Source organism: Pavona decussata, unplaced genomic scaffold, assembly GCF_977016875.1.
Source record: "Pavona decussata unplaced genomic scaffold, jaPavDecu1.1 SCAFFOLD_274, whole genome shotgun sequence".
Classification (NCBI taxonomy): Eukaryota; Metazoa; Cnidaria; class Anthozoa; order Scleractinia; family Agariciidae; genus Pavona; species Pavona decussata.
The window spans coordinates 351,095-357,601 of NW_028145676.1; the positions used below are offsets into that span (position 1 = coordinate 351,095).

Genomic DNA, 6,507 nt, shown 5'->3' on the forward strand with positions numbered 1-6,507 from the left:
GCTCGTTGCAAGACATTCCGCCCGTTGAGATTCCTAAGAAACTGTGAACTGTACTGCCTTGAACGAGATAGGCAGCACTCCCCGTCGGGGTTATCACCTCTATTGCGTCATTTGTTCCAAACACTTGCCGCACTAACCTCTGAAGGCACTTGATAACATACGACTTTCCAGTTCCAGCAGTTCCAAGCCGCAAAGGACGGTAACCTTGTCGGTTTTCAACAAAGTTGTAGAGAGTGTGTAACACCAAACTCACTATGGCTCTCTGATTCTCATTTAGGGAGAACGGAGACACTTGTGGCAATTCAAGGCCTATAGTTTGGCGTTCCTGATCTTCTTTGATCATTTCTTCGAGCCATTTCTTGGGATCTTTGCCCTCAGGAAGAATAATGAAGGTGCTGTTCCAGTCATAGTCCTCTCCAACATCATCATAATCCAAATCCTTCTCCACACCCTCATACCTCTGGTTCTGCTCTGCATAGACATCTACCCAATCTGGTTGTTGCTCAGCTTCTGCAGCATCATCATCCTCATCTTCCACAAATACCTGCTCTCCTGTGGATGCTCTGCATAATGCTGTGCCTTAGAAACCTGGACCTTCACAAATGTTGGGCACGCATCACTAGAAATAAAATCTGTAAACCTATTAACCCAGGATTCAGCATCTCCCTTTACTTCTTGGATGTCAAACCAGTTTGGCCAGTGCAACAAAAGCATTATGCTACAGTAGTCCTCGTTCAATGGCCATGTTGCGTGTGTAGCACCACCACTTACAACAGGTACCTTACCATTTTTGGATGTAAAATGGTACCAAGAACAGTGCTCGTCCCATGGTCGTGAAAGGTATTCATCCAAAGGTGTACTGCAGGTTGCAGTGTCACCATACCGTTCAAGTCGCCTTGAGAGAATTGGAAAGAATCAAGCTTACGTCCCCATTTGCTCTCCAAGGCTGTATTTGATAGCGAAAATGCTGAACCACACATGGATGGTCACACGGCATCTCAAGGCGAGGAGCTCCGTTATGATCCCCCACAATTTCTGGGTCGTTCCGCAGTTTCTTCCCTGGGCAAAACTCGCTTCCAAACTCCATCCTGCATACACGTTCTCAAACATAACAGAAAGGAAGATAAAATAAAACTTTAAAACTTTTGTGTCGCTTTTTGTGAACCATGGAATACCATGATTAACCATGTTCAAGAGGACTAACCCAATAGTGATTTTAGTATATTTTTTTCTTCACTTGGAGCTCTTGTCTAGTTAGCAGAACAAGTGGTAGTCCTTGTTTTAAAAATTCTCACAAGTGTTTTTAGGTCGAGTGAACTAACTTGCCCCTGGTGTATCTTCACAACCCATTTGACAGTGACTGGCACAACACACTGAAACTGGTGAGATAAGTCACTTGCACTTTAATTCCTGGGTAAAGAGTATTTATTCAGGACCCTAATGTTCACTAAAAGGCAGAAGGAGTGGTAGGAGTAGGAGAGGAGGTAAACTTTGACGTCATAGTAGTTTGCAACGATTACAGCACATTGCTTTCTTTTATCGTTAGTTGAAGCAAAAGTTAAGAATACTGGACTTTTTCAAGCGTAAAATTGAATAGTGGCTAACAAATCATAAAGAAAAATCGAACATGTCAGTCTTTTAACACATGAATGATTGATGATTGTCCCAGAAACATAACTCCTTTCCAGGCCCCTTTCAAAAAAAAAAAAAAAGAAAAGAAACAGGAAAGGCCTCATGCATAGTAATTTGAAGCTCGTTATTCATGAGTGTATTAATTTAATAATAATGCACTCAAGGATAATGAACTCTCAAATTGGGAGTAGTCCTTTACATTCAAAGTATTCCTCTTTAAGTACATGTATTTCCCACTAATTGCAACAACAAAAAACAGGAGGCTAGTCTTTACTTTTAATAATCCAATAATACAACAGGAAAAAGCTTAACAGGTATTGAACATTAATTATTTTTATGACTTGTGTTCACCTCGTATGATATTCAGGTTATTATTGTTACACGAGTACCTCTTATTTACCTTTACCAACTCGTTCAGAGAAATTTAATTTTTAACTATTTGATAATCACGAGGGACAACATTCCTGTTTCCGAAAGAAAAAAAAAACGAATATAAAAGTAGACGAATTAGTGGTCGATAAATTGCCAGTAGTCGCAAATTTTCTACGATTTCATCAAGTCCTGTTACGACCGCAAATCATCGTGTCTTCCGTTATTTTACTTACTTTAAGTGTTCCCAATTAGTAGAGGGTTTTACCTTTAGCTAGATACTATGATTGACTCTCAAATAAAGTGATTGATTGTTTGATTGATTGAATAATGATCGGAAAGCACCCTCACGAAGAATAATCTCGCTGCACCGAGAATACTCCACGTAGCATTTGTCGCAAAGTGCAAAAAGCGAACAAAACATACGTTACTTCCGGCACACCCTGCAAAACATGCTTGGTTACTTAGCTTTCTGGTGATTTCATCACTCGATGTAACTCAAAAATGGAGCGTATAACACAAAAAGTGGAAGAATAAGGTTGTCTTTAAGGGATTCTAAACTGATGGAAGAAAGTCAGCGAGCGTAACAATTGTACTAAGACGCCATGCATTTAATACAATTACATACAGTGCTGCCGAATTTCGAAACCCTAAGACGATAAGTTGTGTTTCTTGTTTATGTTTACATTTCAGTTAGCTTCTTTTTTCAAATTAATTTAGAAATCGATTGAACCCTTTCAGCATTTATATATTCTGCACGTTTTAAAGTTCAGTTGTAGAAATGATGTGGCAATTACCAAAGTGTAATATTTAAATATAAGTGATTTTGCCAAATGTAAAGTTAAACGGACAATTGCGGTTGTATCTTGCGTAACCGTTCCACGTATTGAATGCGAGGCTGCTTCTGTAGTAAAGAGTAGTAAAACTATTAACTTGTAATTTTTATTGCCAAACCAACTTGGATTCAGTTGTTTTTTAGTTATAAAAGGATTACTGTGCGCACCTGGGTCACTATCGCAAGAGTTACGACTGTTAAAATTTGACCGGCCAAAAACGAGTAGTGTCCGAGTAAAAACATGTTTGACCGGACAACGTGACCGGCACCTGCCCGTTAGTTATTTGCAGCCCTGTACAGTAATAGGGCTACCCTCAATACTAATAGCAATTCCCTCTTCATATAAAGAACACATTTTTTCTCCAAATGCATTCATATATTGAAGGAATGGGGGTGATCCTTTACCTTGCCAGATCCCTACCAAAACCATATTTTCCCTGGCAAATCGTTGACATAAAGGGATTTCAGTTATTGTCAGAAAAATGGGCCAAAGTTTAACTTTTGCTGATTTATATAGTGGAATACTATCAGTGTTATGCAATAGTCACTGGAAGAAATTGGCCCTCCTCTAACAATAGACGGTCAAATTTTCCATCGGTTATATCTCTCAGGGAGGAGGTATGAGATGTTTTGGAAAGTTTTGCATTCTTTTTTGTGTTGAGAACTTTTTCAAGCAACCCATCCTGCTCTAAAATAACCTTTAACTGTGATTTAACATCTGCAATCAAAAAGAATTGACGTGCGTGACGATTAGCTTTTGTCTGCGCAGAACGTCCTCCTCTGTACCTGAACCCTGGACAGTTAGGCGTTTCACATTGGAATATTTCCTGGTCTTGGCGAAAAACATTGTGGCAAATATTACAGTAATGACATACTTTAAAATTGACTTTATCTATCGCTTGGAATAGTTCTTCCTACTTCAAACAAGTTAATGAAGATGACTCAGGACAGCGCACTTTAAGAAGACTAATTAAATCGTTTGCAGCCACCCCAGTTAGGTTATGCCTTAAAAGAAATGCAATCATTGCAAATGACTGCAACTGCAGCACCGTGAATGAACTACAGTCTTTTCTATTACTCTGATTTGTTGTTTCTTCATCCTCGTTTTCATCTTCAGAGGAACTTGTTTCGCTTTTACTCAAGGATGATGATTCTGAACTCAAACTATCATCTGACTGTGAGTAACTTTCACACTGACTTTCCTTTGTCTTACTGTCTATAACATGTAGTTCTTCAGGCCCACCATTTTCGTTTTGTGGTAGTTCTTCCTCTAACTCACTGTCATCCTGGGAACTGTCATCATGGTTACATGTAAATCAGAAGAAATCAGCATTTCTTGATCTGCTTCCAAGATCTCCATACACTGTTCCTGTCCATCCTGAGGCAAACTTGCAACAGTCTCTTGTTCAGCGGACCTTTTATCCTGGGCTACCTTCCGATATAATGTGCGCCTTGGAATTGGAACACTGGGATTTCTGAGGTAACGTTTCTTTACCCTTTTCTAAGGGCCTGCAAGTAAAAATGCATGCATGAGTATTTACTTTAACCAACTCAATCCTGGAATTATGTTTACAATTTTGTTATTGTATGGTAACTTGAAAAAGAATACATTCCAAAGGCTGGTCAATCAACAACTGCTTAATATGATATACATTATTGTATAAAATTAGCAAACCTGTTTATCATTCTAATAGACATGTAATTTAGAGACTCACCCGGCAAGGGCAGTGATAGTAGGAAAATGTGCACAATAGCTTAGAACATAGCTTATATCTTGTTGACAAAGACAAGGGTTCATCAGAGAAGGATCTAAATGTTTCATATTAAGAGTTACAAAAATGATGCTCATCAGTTGTATTTTTTGGTAGATATCTTAATAAATTGGCATAAAAAAATTATAGCGAAAGTTTTAGATAATGTATGATTTCAATTTGTTACAGAAAGTTCTATGTAACAGTGATAAACCTAATATCCTGAACATTTGAAAACAGTGATTGTCTTGTCGACTCAGAAAAGCTTAACTTTTAATTAAAAAACTGAATACTTAATTGGGCTGTGTGCAGATGACTCAAAACCCGTTGCTTCGGGGACAGAAACCTATCACATAATCGGCATTTGTACTTTTTACACTGTGGATTTTTGTCAGTTTCCACAACGTACAAGTTTTCTTTTGGTAGATACTCCAAAGCATCCTAACTGAATCGGGTCTGAACAGGTCTGATCGCTGTCTGAGAAGTCTGTGCGAATTATCAGCGTGTGAAATCACAATATACCAAGCCTTTCCGCCCTTTTCATCGTAAAATACGCAAAACAGATCTTAAAAATTGCGTAAAGGTCACAGTGCTCAAACATAACCCGAATCGTTTCAGTTACATGCATCTTCCATTTGCAACAACCGTCACGTCCTGCAATTACGCAAGTTTACCTATTTTTATACTTGGTGTCTCACACTTTTGTAAAAAACAGCAACTGACATAACCTCACTAAACTTAACCTTTAATACGTTGACAATAAAATGTACATACCACTGGTGTATTAGCAGGTATTAGTCACTTCCCTGTCACTGAGTGAGTATCCCCCAAAGAGTCAAACTGAAACATTTAAAGCAGATTTGTTTTCATGAGAGTAAAACCAACATACTTATCTCCAGGTCAGTATGTGGTTTTGGAAATCACAGCGCAAATAATCGAACAAAGTCGAGAGTCTTTATATCCCGCCTGAAACTAATGAAATCTTCGAAGTAGGTAACTAATTGGTGTAGGCACTCATATAGTGGTCCGGACAGCTACACTTATATAAACTACTTTATGTAGGGTCTCATATAGTGGTCCGTGTTAGGGTTACATACTTACCCGATTTTCAGAGGTTTTCACAGAATGGCGCGCAAATCTGTTCAGTTTCTGCAGTTTTCTTCTGATGGAATTATTCCTCTTCAGAGAAGTACAAACAAAAGAAAAACATTTCTTGTGCCTTAGGAAGCAAAGTTTTTGTCGAGTTATATTGTGTTATATTTTATTTAACGTCAGGTAGGTTCAGTTTAATGTAGCCTCGAGATGGCCTGACTCTTGCAAGAGACGGGGATTCAGATGAATGGAACCAACGTTCGTTCGTTGTCCGAAGGCAAAGGCAAGTAATGCATTTCATTTCGTATTTGTGGTGTGATACATCCATTTAGCAAATTGCCGAGTCATTCAAGCACGTACAAGCACGATGTTACTTGAACGCAACAGTTGTCGCAATCTTTAGCTTTTTACCTGAAACATAATATCTTTATTTAAGCACGCCAAAGTGTACATACATTTATGTACATTTGAGTGATATAAATCTGCGAGTCAGCGAGCCACGCGAGCCAAGGTGTGAGCCATGCGAGCCATGCGAGCCGTGCGAGCCATGCGAGCCGTGCGAGCCATGCGAGCCATGCGAGTCACGCGAGTCATGCGAGCCACAGTATAAATGTTAAGAATTTTTATTTGTTGTATTTTAACATTCACATAAGAACAAGAACAAGAGCATCGGAACAAGATGAATAATATCGCAATATTTAATTCTTACAGTGGGACAACGCAAACCATCATATTTCAGTTTTTTGTTACAGTCAACCCAGGTCACGCGTGAACGATATTTTTGAAATTTGAACGGAGTTTTGAAATTTACATGTCAGTTTTGAAAAT

At 38.7% G+C, this 6,507-nt stretch overlaps 1 long non-coding RNA gene across 1 annotated transcript; it reads right to left on the bottom strand.

Moving 5' to 3' along the window:
• Window positions 1-3,651: 3,651 nt before the first annotated feature.
• LOC146455423 (uncharacterized) lies at window positions 3,652-5,529 on the bottom strand. Its single transcript, XR_014859036.1, has 2 exons — window positions 5,362-5,529; window positions 3,652-4,345 (listed from the first exon to the last, which is right to left on the bottom strand). It is a non-coding gene; the product is annotated as an uncharacterized LOC146455423 (long non-coding RNA).
• Between the last annotated feature and the right edge of the window lie 978 nt (window positions 5,530-6,507).